A 13,666-nucleotide genomic window follows, 5' to 3' on the forward strand; every position below is an offset into this window, starting at 1 on the left:
GGTCTACAGAGGGAGTTCCAGGACATCTAGGGCTACACAGAGAAACTTTATCTCAAGGGAAAAAATGAGGAGATCTCAGAAGAAAGTTAGCCACGGTCTAGAGCACGGGCATGAGCTTCTCTAAGAGAGAGCAGCCAAAAGCAAAATGTATAGGAGTAGCTCTGGGACCCTCAAGGGAGACTTACTGTTTCTGTCTTAGTGTTAACTTTGGTGGCTCTCAAGTTGCATCTCAAAAGGCTGATGGCTCAGCTGGTAGATATGCTTTCACAAAGGCCTGCTGGCCTGAGTTAGATCTCACACACACGCACACACACACACGCGCACGCCAGGAAACCCAGGTGCCCAGGTACAGGGAAGGGCATGTACTAAACACCTACAACACTAGTGACTGGTGGCTTTACCTTATCAGATTCTAATTCTGTCAAAAATATCTCCAAAGTCAGGCAATAATTTCAGTTACCAAAAGAGAGGGAGGGGATTGGAGGGTTGGTTCTGCAGTTAGGAGAACTTACAGCTCTTACAGATGACTTGGGTTTGAGTCCCAGAACCTACACAGCGGCTCACAACCTTCCTTAACTTCAGCTCCAGGACATCCGGTGCCTTGTTCTGGCTTCCACAAGCACCAAGCAAGCACACAGTGCATATACATATATGCAGGCAAAAAATAAATAAATAAATAAAATGTTTAAAAGCCAGAGAGAGAAAAGGAAGGAAGAGCCGTTAGAAACTTCAGGTTATTTCATTATTTTGTATGTGCATGTGTAAATGTATGTGTGTGTGTGTGTGTGTGTGTGTGTAAATGTATGTGTGTGTAAATGTATGAGTGTACAAGTGTGCTTGTGTGTGAGATTGTGTGAATGTGTGCTCCTGAGTGTGTTTGTGTGTGTGTGTGTATGTGTGTGTGTGTGTATGTGTGTGTGTGTGTATGTGTGTGTGTGTGTATGTATGTGTGTGTATGTGTGTGTATGTGTGTGTGTGTATGTGTGTGTGTGTATGTGTGTGTGTATGTGTATGTGTGTATGTGTGTGTATGTGTGTGTGTGTATGTGTGTGTGTGTATGTGTGTGTGTATGTGTGTGTGTATGTGTGTGTGTGTATGTGTGTGTGTATGTGTGTGTGTGTGTGTGTGTGTGTGTGTGTGTGTGGTGTACTTGTGCATGCACGCGAATCCTGGAGTATGTATATGTATAAGGCAGAGGACAACTTCCCAAGTTGGCTCTGTATTTCCTCCGTGGGATATGGTGATCAAAGACAGGCCATAAGGTTTGCCTGGCAAACACTGACCTGTCGGTCCATCTCTTCTCCTCAGGCCCTGTCTACCTCCTTTGAGACAGGGCCTCTCATTGGCTTGGAGGAGTCCTCCTGTTTCTGCCTCTCCAGTACCGTGGCATTTTTATATGGTTACTGGAGTTTGTACTCAGCTCCTCAGGTTTGAAAGGCAAACACTTTCCCTACTGAGTCACCCCCTTGCAGCCCTCAAAAAGATTCTGATGCGTTCCATCCGGCACATTTCTGGCATTCTTGGATGTTTAATGTATGCTTCAGATTCACACCGTGGGCTAGGCCTGCGTTCTCACTTCCTCTGGGGAAGTCAAGCCCTTTATCCTTACTTCAGCGGACAACGGTCGTCCAGGAGAATGAAGAGCCTCGCAGAAAGTCACAAGTAAAGAGCAAAGAAGGAGCAAGAATTTGAATTCAGAGAGGATGAGGGCATGGGGTTGAGCAGGAGAGAGTGGAAGAGTACTGGAAGTAGGTAGTCCAGGAGCTGCTGAGCTGGGAGGAGCCAATGGTTTAGCTTGCCATCTAAACCCAGAAATGTTGGCATTGGAGCTGAGGGGCTGATAAATCACACACCATGGCGGGCTCTGGGCCAGCAGCCAGATTCGGCTGGAATCTGAAAAATAAAGATCTTAATGAGCTAAGGGAAGTGAAGGAAGCGAGTGGTAGTTTCTCATCCCGAATTGCACATGTTGGGAATAGATAAGAGAAACAGGAAACCGCCCGCCTGGGGCCAGTGTTGGTGCGGCCCCAGCGGGTGAGAGCCGGGCCCCTGCCCGGCCTGGCTTTGTGCCTAGCTGCACTTCAGAGGATCCACTCCCTGGTCCCCGTGACCCGAAGATAGACCTGACCCAACCTGGCTCAAGTCCACAACAGTGCTACCTCTATGGAGACGATGCCCGCCGCCACCTCGCCAGGACTGGGGACCAACAATAGTTACACGAAGTTTACAAGGCCCAGACAGACAGTGTGCTAAGTAAGAGTACTTGTGCTTGGTTTTCATTAGACACCCCCCCCCCCCAAATGCCCAGAGAAGCATCCTGGGAACTCCCATTTTCCAGATGAGGATACAGAGGCACTGGCTGTGAGCGAACAGCTAAGATACCCAGATGGTCAGAGTCAGAGCTGCAAACCCGGTGATCTGGGCTCCCAAACATGCTCTCCTCATCCATAGATCATCGTATGGATCCTGCATGCCCACACACTGTGTGACCTGAGAAGGCGAAGGAGACAAAGAGAGGAGTTGGCTTTGCAGGCAGCCAAGCAAACGAACGGTGGCTCAGGAAGAGTGGAGGTGGATGCGAATGGACTGTGATTTCCTGAAGGGAAGGCAGAGGCACAGGCAGAAGGCCTTAGTCAGGATGTTCAGTGTAGGCACCGTTCTCAACACACTTCAGCCTAGGGCATGTGGGACACGTGACCAGAGACCCCAGGTCAGGCTAACTCCAGCTCTGCTAGGCCCAGTGGTTGGCAGGCACCTGATGGTGTTGCTATGACTCCCACCATCCTCTCCAGCCTTATCTTTCCCTCGATTCCTTTCAGCCGAGCTCACTCCCCCGGCTTCCTGAAGACAGAATGCACACGTGTTATCTTTTCACTCTCTTTAATCATAATTTTAGATAGCTGGAAGTCCCTAACTCTATGTTCCTGACTAGCTTGTTGCTCATAAACTCATGTAGGCACACACATATACCTAACTTTTAACACAAGTACATACTTAATAATTAAATACAATAAAAGCATGAGCTACCTGGGGGGGGGGGATCTAACAATGCATGAGCAAGGTGTTTAGAAATAAAATTATAGAACTCAGAGAGATGTCAAAGAAATTGTTAAAAAAAAAAAAAAAGAGGACAGACAGACAGACAGGCATGTACTATCCTGTAATTGGGTGGTTTAATACAGGGAAGATATCTGTTCTTCCCAAAGCCATTTGATATTCCACATGCAAAACCAAACCAAACCAAACAACAACAAAACCCCAACCAAACAAGCAAAATCAGATGTAATCCCATCTAAAGCACACCAGCTTGATAAAATGACTCCAAACTTAACGTACTTACCCCAATCGGAAAAGTTGCCAAGATGATCTTGAAGCGTAAAGTAGTCCCTGCACTAGGAAGACTGGTTTTAAAACTATACTAATTGGGGTAGTAAGCCCCTGGAGTAGGGAGACAAGAGTGCTGTGGAAGTCAGCCCTTGATGTCACTGCAGGTCTTGGAGGAAAACCTGATTGGGCCGAGTGGAGGCTGGACGCTGAGTGACAAGTAAGAGAAACTGGGCTTTGCGCTGACGCTGCTCTGCTCTGTTGTTGTGTTTTGTATCTCTGTATGTAGCCCAGGCTGGCCTCAGGTTTGCTGGGTGTTGGCTGGTGGTCCTGCTCCTCTGTGATGAGATAAGATACTAACCTTGACCTTTGCTTCATAGCGAACATCTAAAGGTGAAAGAGAACTATACAGTTTGGGGGATAAGTAGGAGACTTGAGGCTAGGAAAGGGTTTCTCCTTCTCCTCCTTCTTTAAAGATTTATTTATTTATTATATGTAAGTACACTGTAGCTGTCTTCAGACACACCAGAAGAGAGTGTCAGATCTCATTACAGATGGTTGTGAGCCACCATGTGGTTGCTGGGATTTGAACTCAGGACCTCTGGAAGAGCAGTCACTGCTCTTAACCACTGAGCCATCTCTCCAGCCCAGGTTTCTTCTTCTTAAGAATTATTTTAATTCATGTGTATGGCTATGTCTCTGGGTATGTGTGAGAAATTAGCTAAAGTTATGTATGATAGGCTGTGAGCCACCATGTGGATGCTGGGAACTGAACACAGGTCTTCTACAACAGAGTAAGTGCATGTAACCAGAGAACCAATTCCCCAGGTCGTGTTATCTGTTTATTTTTGAGATAAGTCTTGCTATGTTGCCCAGATTGGTCTTGAACTCCTGGACCTAAATGACCTTTCTGCCTCAACCCTGTGGGAAGTAAATGCTATTGAAAGTATTATTTGAGAAAACCTCATTTTCTGACTGCTTATTTCTTACAGAAATGCTGAGAATTTTATTGAATTATTTTGCACTTAGTAACCTTAACTGTCTTAGTTAGGGTTTTCATTGCTGTGCACATGCCAAGAACTCTTATAAGAACAAGATTTGGGGCTGGAGAGATGGCTCAGCGGTTAAGAGCACCGACTGTTCCTCCACAAGTCCTGAGTTCAATTCCCAGCAACCACACGGTGGCTCACGACCATCTGTAATGGGATCTGATGCCATCCTCTGGTGTGAAGACAGCGACAGTATACTCATATACATAAATTAAATAAATAAATCTTTAAAAAATAAAGACAACATTTAATTGGGACTAGCTTACAGGTTCAGAGGTTCAGTCCATTATCATCAAGGTGGGAACATGGCACATCTAGGCAAGCTGCTAGCAGAATACAGGCTTCCAGGTAGCTAGGATAAGGGTCTTAAAGCCCACACCCACAGTAACAGACCCACTCCAACAAGGCCACACCTCCAAATGGTACACTCCCTGGGCCAAGCATATGCAAACCCTCACATTAAGGAACTTTAACTCAGTCTAATACTTGTGTGTAGATTCATTTGGGCTCTATGGATAGAGTACTAGAAGATGGTGAGGGTGTATTTCTTCCTTTGTAGTTTTATGCTGTTTAGCTTTTTTCTCTCTGTGTGTATGGTGGGTAATAAACGTGTTATTCAGATGCACTTGCCCGTGGCGGGCGGTGTGTGCAGAGAGGGGAGGCAGAGGCCAACCCTGGGCGTTTCCCTCTATCACTTTCTGCCCTGTTTTTTGAAACAGGGTCTCTTCCTGAACCTGGCTGGAGTCCACCAATCTGCTGGACTGACCAACCAGCAAGCCCTTAGATTTGGTCGTCTCTACCTTCCTCCAACCCCAGTGCTGAGATTCCAGCCATCACACTGGGCTTTTACGTGGGTGCTGGAGATTAAACTCAGGTCCTCATGCCTGTGCGGCAGAGCACATTACCCTCTCCCTCACCCCATTGCCGCCCCGCCCCCTGCTTCCTTTTTCTTTGTTGGGTCTGGGTCCCAGGCTGACCTCTTTTGGCAGTCTCCTCCTTCAGCCTTCCCAGGGTAGGGATAACAGGCGTGCACCACCTTGCCCAGCTTAATGTTTATTTGTCGTTCATGTACTTATATTTTGAAGATGTGTTTTATTCATGTACATGCGTTTCTCTCTGTGTGTATGCCCCACGTGTGCAGGTGCCCTCAGAGGGTTTCAGATACCCTGGGCCTAGGATTGCATGAAGTTGTGAGCTGCCTGATACGGGTGCTGGAAACCTAGTTTTCATCCCTGGAAACCAGCGGACACTCCTAAAGCCCTCTTTCCCCTTCTCACTTCCTTTCTCTCTTTCTTTCTTTCTTCCTTCCTTCCTTCCTTCCTTCCTTCCTTCCTTCCTAACTTTCTTTCTTTCTTTCTTTCTTTCTTTCTTTCTTTCTTTCTTTCTTTCTTTCTTTCTTTCTTTCTTTCTTTCTTTCTTCCTTCCTTCCTTCCTAACTTCCTTCCTTTCTTTCTTTCTTTCTTTCTTCCTTCCTTCCTTCCTTCCTTCCTTCCTTCCTAACTTTCTTTCTTTCTTTCTTTCTTTCTTTCTTTCTTTCTTTCTTTCTTTCTTTTTTTTTTTTTTTTTGAAACAGTGTCTTGATGCTTAGCTCAGGCTGGCCTTGAACTTCCATACTTACCTTTGCTTCCCAGAGTGCTGGGATTCCCTGTGTGTGCCAGCTATCCCTCATCCCCCTTAAAAGACCCTCATGTAGCTCAGCCTGGTGAGCTATCTCTGTCCCGATCTCGGTCTCTGTCTCTCTGTCTGTCTGTCTCTCTGTCTCTGTCTCTCTCTGTCTCTCTGTCTCTGTCTGTCTCTCTGTCTCAGCCCTCTGTCTCTCTGTCTCTCTCTCTCATGTTTGTGTGTTTATTCACGTCAATACATGGAGCAGACCTGAAGACAACTATGGAATTCCTCTTCAGGAATGCCATTTACATTGTTTTGGACACAAGGTTTCTTACTGGCCTGGAGTTTGCCAAGGGCAATTGGCCAGAGAGGCCTAAGAATTCCCTGCCTCTTTCTCCACACACCTCTGTGCCTGGATTACAGATACCTGCCACCACACTCAATATTTGAAAAGGAATTTGATTCTGATGTTTATTGGTTTACACAACAACATATGTGTAGAGGTCAGAGGACAACTTTTGGGAGTCGGTGCTTTCCTTCCACCTTGTGAGGTGAGGACAGAGCTCAGGTTCCAGGTGTGTCATACTTAGCAGCTGGCACTTTTAGCTGCCAGGCCATCTCACCAGCTCTCACATATCTTTAGGTGGATTCACACTTGCAAGACCAACACTTGAGTGACTGAGCATCTCCCCAGCCCCATCGAACTGGAACTCTTGGTCCTCTTGCCTTGACCTTTCATGTCCTGGGATGGTAGCCATTACCACCTTGGTGGTTTCTTTGCATCTTTTCCCCCCACCCCTGTTTTTGTTCTCTACTCCTTGAAAGCCCATTGGTAACACTTAGAACAAAGACCAAGGTCCCTGCTTGTCTTTACAGAGATTTGTATCGCCCAGTACCCACGCCCTCAACAACACCATTGTTTCTCACTGCATCCAGCCTTTCCTCCAGCTAGAGGACCACAGCTTCCTTGTAAGTGAATTACATTTCTGGCTGCATTGAGGCCTGTGCATCAGTTCTTCCTTTACTTTGAAATGCCCTTCCTGGGCACATGTCATTTCTGTTAACCAATTGCTTCTTCTCAGAAACCTAGCTCCGATATGCCATTTGTAAAAAAACAAAAACTAAAACATCTATCTTCCATACCAAAAACTGGAAGAGGGCAGAGGCTGTGTCTGGAATCAGCTGTCTCACCAGGCTGATAGTGTACAGGTCCACAGTAAGTGCCTGAGAGGTGCTTCCTAAGTCAGAAAACAAATAAGATTCCTAGGAGAGAAGTGAAAAAAAATGTGATTAGTAAACCTCTTGGCCCTAAAAGTATTCCTTTATCTTTCTGAGAGTCTGATTTCTTATCTGGAAAGTGAGGATAAAATAGAAACTATCTCAGGGCTGGAGAGGTGGCTCAGTGGTTAAGAGCACTGACTGTTCTTCCCGAGGACCTGTGCTCCACTCCTAGCAACCAAATGTATGTAACTCAGTTCCCGGGAATCTATTCCTTCTTCTGGCCTCCAAAGGCTCTGCACACGCTTGAGCCCAGTGTCCATGCTGACAAAACATCCATACACATAAATATAAAATAAATTAGAAACTGTCTCGAGGGGCATCATGGGTCTGACGTTATTCAACAGAGGGTCTGGTGTTTTGTCTCAAGGAGAGTCCTCAGTATTAGCCACGTCATTCTTATAAAAATAGAAAGCAGGTATGAGTCACGAGTTCATTCAAATCGTCAGTGAAGGGCACAGGAAGATGACAAATCCAACCTAGAATATTAAGCCCTGAGTTTTCACATAAGCAATAGAAGAGGAAAATACTGAAGCAAAGAGTGTTAAATAAAATGCAAGGTGGTTAAATGCCCCCGCATAATGAGACCACAACCTTTGACGTTCTCTTCTGTACTAGGCACGAGAGGACATTTTTGAACTTTATCAGTTTTTGAAATTATATGCTATATGGGCTCTCTTGATAATACAAAAGCACGTTCTTCTCAGAGATTGATGGCTGTCTCATTAATCCTTTTGTTGCTGTATTTGAAGAAGGGTTTAAGTATGCCGGGCCAGTTAAACTCTCTCTTGCCTCAGCCTCCTGAGTCAGAAGACTCTTGAATAGATTTGCTGGCCAAGGGACTGAGCGAGCAGAGTTGATTGGAGTGAATGGGGCCAACCAGAGTGAGCAGAGGTCCTAAAAATTCAATTCCCAACAACCACATGAAGGGCCACAACTATCTTTACAGCTACTCACATGCATAAAATAAATAAGTAAATCTTAAAAAAAAAAAAAAAAAAGGATTTGCTGGCCAGTGATTTATCATGACATCAAAATGTCACCCAGGGCTGGAGAGATGGCCCAGGGTTAAGAGCACTGACTATTCTTCCAGAAGACACTGGTTAAAGTTCCAGCCCCCATATGGCAGCTCATAACCATCTATAAATCTAATTCCAGGGGATCTGATGTCCTTTTCTGGTTTCTATGGACAGTGCGCACATGTGGTACACAAACATACATGTAGGCAAAACACCCATACACGTAAAATAAAAATAAAAGGCGTGTACCACTATGCCCAAACAAACAAAGTCTCATAATCATGTTCTTCCCTTAGAAACAAGTTTTGTATCGCTGTTCTTACCATTACTGCCCTCCTGAGCGAGGTGTGCTGTGGGGAGTGGTACACCTTCAAACCACCGGATTAGCAGAGAAAGTGTCTGCTCTGGACATCTCCAAAACACCTTCCCTACATCCTCCACGTTTTGCTCAATAAAATGAGATTTTCCTTTGAAAGAATTGCTACAATGACAGCAGATGCCATGGAAAGTTCTGCAATTTTATTCGGTCATTTTACACTTATTTACCCTCCCTAAACAAAACAAAACAAAACAAACCCAGGATACTGTAGGGCTGAGGATAAAGCTCAGAATGGAGTGTTTGCCTAGCGCATGCTCAAGACCCTAGGCTCAATGTCCAATACCCAAAAGCTGATCAATATGTATAACAGATCAGATCATTTCAACTGTCTTTTTAAGGCTGCAGCTCAGCTGTAGAGTCATTAATAAGTTTGAGGTCACATGGAACATGAGCGTTAGGAAAACATGTCTAGGGCTCTGGAGAGAGTGTTTGGACACGCTGGGCATAGGGGAAATGCAAGCATTTCTACAAGGCAGCAGATGGAGAACTTCTCATGAACTAAGTAGTTATTTCTTGGCAGTCTGAACGTATGTAGCGGACAACTCTGCTCTGGGAGTTGAGACTGCTGGAACCTCCTGACCTTCAGGTCTCGGAAAAGGAATTCCCAGATATTCCCCTGCTAAAAAAGTCCAGCATCTGAGCCAAAGGGGATCTAAGTTCCAACCTCAAGAGCTGAACTTCATTTTCTGGCTTTGCAACCCAAGGGAGAGGAATGCTAACCCTGGAATTATATCCAACAGTGTAGAAGCTGACCAGACCACCACTTGCTAATTCTAGAGCAACTTCTCATTTTTCTTATCCATATGGTAGAAAGTGGTCTGCCTGGCTCCCTTCTTTGACTTTTTGTTTTTGTTTTTGTTTTTTTTTTCCATGCAGGGGTTCTCTGTGTTCTGGAACTCATTTTGTAGACCAGGTTGTCATTAAACTCACAGAGATCCGCCTGCCTCTGCCTCCCAAGTGCTGGGATTAAAGGCGTGTGCCACCACCTTCCTGCTCTCTTTGACTTTTAAAATGTGTACTTCAAGGAGCTGGAGACATGACTCAGTGGGTACGGGAGCATTGTGCATTTTCAGAGGACCTGTGATTGTCATTCTATCTGTAGGGGATCTGATGCTCTCTTCTGGCCTCTGTGGGCACATGCATACACAAGTGCACAAACACACAAGTGGACACACACACACATGCAGAGAGAGAGAGAGAGAGAGAGAGAGAGAGGGAGGGAGAGAGATAAATCTTTTAAAAATTGTGTTTCTAATTTTAAAAGTTTGCAAGATGATGATAACAATACTGTTGAAAGGTTATATTGGGCTGGCAAGATGGGTCAGTGGGTAAGAGCACTGACTGCTCTCTGAAGGTCTTGAGTTCAATTCCCAGCAACCACATGGTGGCTCACAACCACCTCTAATGAGACCTGACGCCCTCTTCTGGTGCGTCTGAAGTCAGCTGCAGTGCACTTATATAAAATAATAAATTTTTATTTATTATAAATAATAAATAAATATTAGGGCTGGAGCAAGCAGGGACTGAGCGAAATGAGTTGACTGGAGTGAGTGGGACCTACCAGAGCGAGCAGAACTCAGAAGGCAGAGGCAGGTGGATCTCTGTGAGTTCGAGGCCAGCCTGGTGAACAGACCAATTCCAGGACAGCTAGGGCTACACAGAGAGACCTTGTCTCAAAACAAAACAAAAAACCCAACAAAAACAAGACCAGTATATCCAAGTCATTGTGCTGGGACTGACTTTTCACCTTCATCTTCCCATTTAATCTGAACACGCCATTCTTTCTGGCCTTGTCAATTTCTGCATTAAAATATAGAAATTGAGGATTAGGGCACTTTGGTGACTCACTCTGAGACTCATTATGTGTAAATATCATAGTTGGACATTTTACTGGACCACACCCTCCTGAGCTAGATCATAACATCACAAAAAGAGTAAGGGGATGAAGCCAGGAGAGAAGAATTCTGATCCTTCTTTGGGGTGTAAAACATATTATTTTTTTGTCTCATTAGAGAAGTGTGAAATCAGTCACAAAAGAATTGTGAAATCTTGACTTGCTTAATTCTGTGAGTGCTGAAAAGCTATGTTTTTATCAGAGTAAGAAAAGACATTAAGAACCTGAACTATTTCTGTTCTGTTCATAGGAACACACATTACCAAATCCACGCAGCCTTGTCCCACCCTACCTGCAAGTATTTCATCCACACTAAAGTTCTGAATAGGAGACAAAAGCTAAGCTATAGGGCTTATGACATGGAAAAGGATGCTTAGGCTAAGTTAACTTTCATCATAAAGAAAAGCTCATGCCTGAAAAATACTTAGTGCCTATACTAAGCTAAAAAGTAGCCCTCTAACGTCTCCATCATCGGCCCTAGAACCTGTGTTATCTTATTTGGAAAGAGTCCCTGAAGGTCTCATTAAGGATCTTGAGATGGGAGATTATCCAATATTTTCAAGATGGGTTCTAAATAAATATAATAAAAAGGTTAGCGAGAAGCAGAGGGAGATATAATAAAAGAGGACAGAGAACGAAAGAGGGACATGCAGATGGAACCACAGACTAGAATGACACAGTTCTAAGCTGAGGAATTCTGTCAGGAGAGTCTGGACAGGGAAGAAGCAGTGTGCTGGATTGTTTTAGGCGACTTGACACAAGCTGTAGTCATCAGACAGGAGGGACCCTCAGCTGAGAAAATGCTCTGTAGGCAAGGCTGTAGGACATTTTCTTAATTAGTGATTGATGGGGAAAGTCCCAGCTCATTGTAGATGGTGTCGTCCCTGGGCTGGTGGTTCTGGCTCCTACCAGAAAGCAGGTTGAGCAAGCCATGAGAAGCAAGACGGTAAGCAGCACTCCTCCATGGCCTCTGCATCAGCTCCTGCCTCTAGGCTCCTGTCTTGACTTCCCTCAGTGAACTGTGATTAGGAGATATAAGCTAAGTAAGACTTTTCCTGCCCAAGTTGCTTTTAATCGTGGTATCTTGTCACAGCAGTAGAAACCCCGATTAAGACAAGCAGGCTCTCCTCTTAAGCATTAGGAAGGAGGGGAGGGAAACTTATTCAAAATGTTGGTTTAGGCTCAGTGAAACTAGCTTCTGAATTCCAGAAATGGGAGAATAGATTTCCCTTGCTTTAAGCTTCCGTGTTGGTGATAATTTGTTACAGTAGCTTGGGAAACCTATGTAGTGTCCCTGTGTTCTTACCCAGGTCTTAGTTTCTTTTGGTTTCCCTTCTATCTGGCCCCTCTAAGAAGTATTTTAAAAGTATTCTCCTAGTGACTCAGTGTTTGCTTTGCCATTATTATAGGCATTTTATATGGTTCACTGAATCCTCTAACCCTATTAAGCAGGTATTAATATTCTTCATAATTTATAAATGAGAAAAAAAGGTGAAGCCCCACTCCTAATAATAATGCCCCAATTTAACACCGACACATTGACCCTTGACCCACCTATACTAAAACCTCTTTATTGAATTTAGGACCCACTTTGGGTTAGATATGGAGTTTACTTTGCTTATCAACTGATGGCACTTTGGACACTTAATGAGGGATATTTTCAAGAATGCTGGATTGGGATTGGAGAGACGGATCAATGGTTACGACTCTACCATTCACACATAACCTATGTAACCCTAAAGGAGCCCCTCTCCTCCTCTGGACACAGCATCCACGTTTATGAAAGGGTTTGTCTAGAGCACCTGGGTTGAGTTCTTAGCACCCACACGGAGGCTCACAATACCTATAATTCTAGGCCCAGAGGACTCTACACCCTTTTCTGACCTCAGAGGTGACCTGGCATGCACAAAATTATGTACAAAATCCTCATGTACATAAATAAATAATAAATAATATTATTGTGTGCTCCAAACTTGCTTATAACTCTTCACCTATGCTTATGTAAGCAGCCCTGATTAAACCTAATCTACCACAATCACAACCACAAAAAATGACAGTAGGAGGGGTTTGGGAGGAAAAAGGAGGAGAGAAGAATGGCGAAGGTCATGGAGGAGGGGCGGTGACCAGAACATATTCATACATATATGAAGTTGTCAAAGAACAAGAATTAAACAAACAAACAAACGAACACCTGGGCCAAAGAAGGCAGAGTCTGCCTGCACTTTGCTCAGTAAATGGAGCAGCCATTTCCCTCTGAATTTTTCAGCAAAGAAGAGTTGGGCAACGCTAGAATTAAAGAAAAGTTCAAGTTAAAAGGATCTCAAATATCAGTTTAGACAAACCCTTTCATAAACGTGGATGCTGTGTCCAGAGGAGGAGAGGGGCTCCTTTAGGGTTACATAGGTTATGTGTGAATGGTAGAGTCGTAATGAACCCCAATCGAATTTCAAATCTAGGGTTGTCTTCTACAGCTCATCGCACTGACCAAAGAGAAGGGGGTTGCTGTATATAGCGCACTGACAGAGTCTAGGACCTAGCAAGAGAGTGGGGAAACTGGCCCAGATGTTCTTTTTATTTTGTTTTGTTTTGTTTTGTTTTGTTTTTTCGAGACAGGTTTTCTCTGTGTAGCCCTGGCTGTCCTAGAACTCACTTTGTAGACCAGGCTGACCTCGAACTCAGAAATGGAAGTGCTGGGATTAAAGGCGTGCACCACCACCGCCCGGCCGGCCCAGATGTTCTTAAAGGAATAGTGCCGGGTCTTCATTCTCACCAGGGATGGCAGCCACTGAGATGGTCCAGGTAAAATCCTGGGTTGATTTAGAGACTGAAGGGACCATGAATGATTTCATGGCACCCTATAGTGAAAGACCGTCATAAATGTATGAATTCCTAGCACAAAAGGGATTTCTGGAAACCTTAAGGCTTTGGGAAAATAATTCTAGAGTTTACTTACACAGTGGTTTGTCAAACCCTGTGTCTATTATAGTCAAAGCCGAACATTTTTCATCCATATTTACATAGGCATCTGCTCAAATCTTGAGTCCCTGCTAGCCCCTCCTTTAAAAGGTATTTGGAAAAAAAACAAAAATTAACTAGATGGCGCCTGTAAAGTGCTCCT

This window comes from Mus caroli, unplaced genomic scaffold, assembly GCF_978045245.1.
Source record: "Mus caroli unplaced genomic scaffold, Mus_caroli_1 scaffold_2, whole genome shotgun sequence".
NCBI classification, from domain to species: domain Eukaryota; kingdom Metazoa; phylum Chordata; class Mammalia; order Rodentia; family Muridae; genus Mus; species Mus caroli.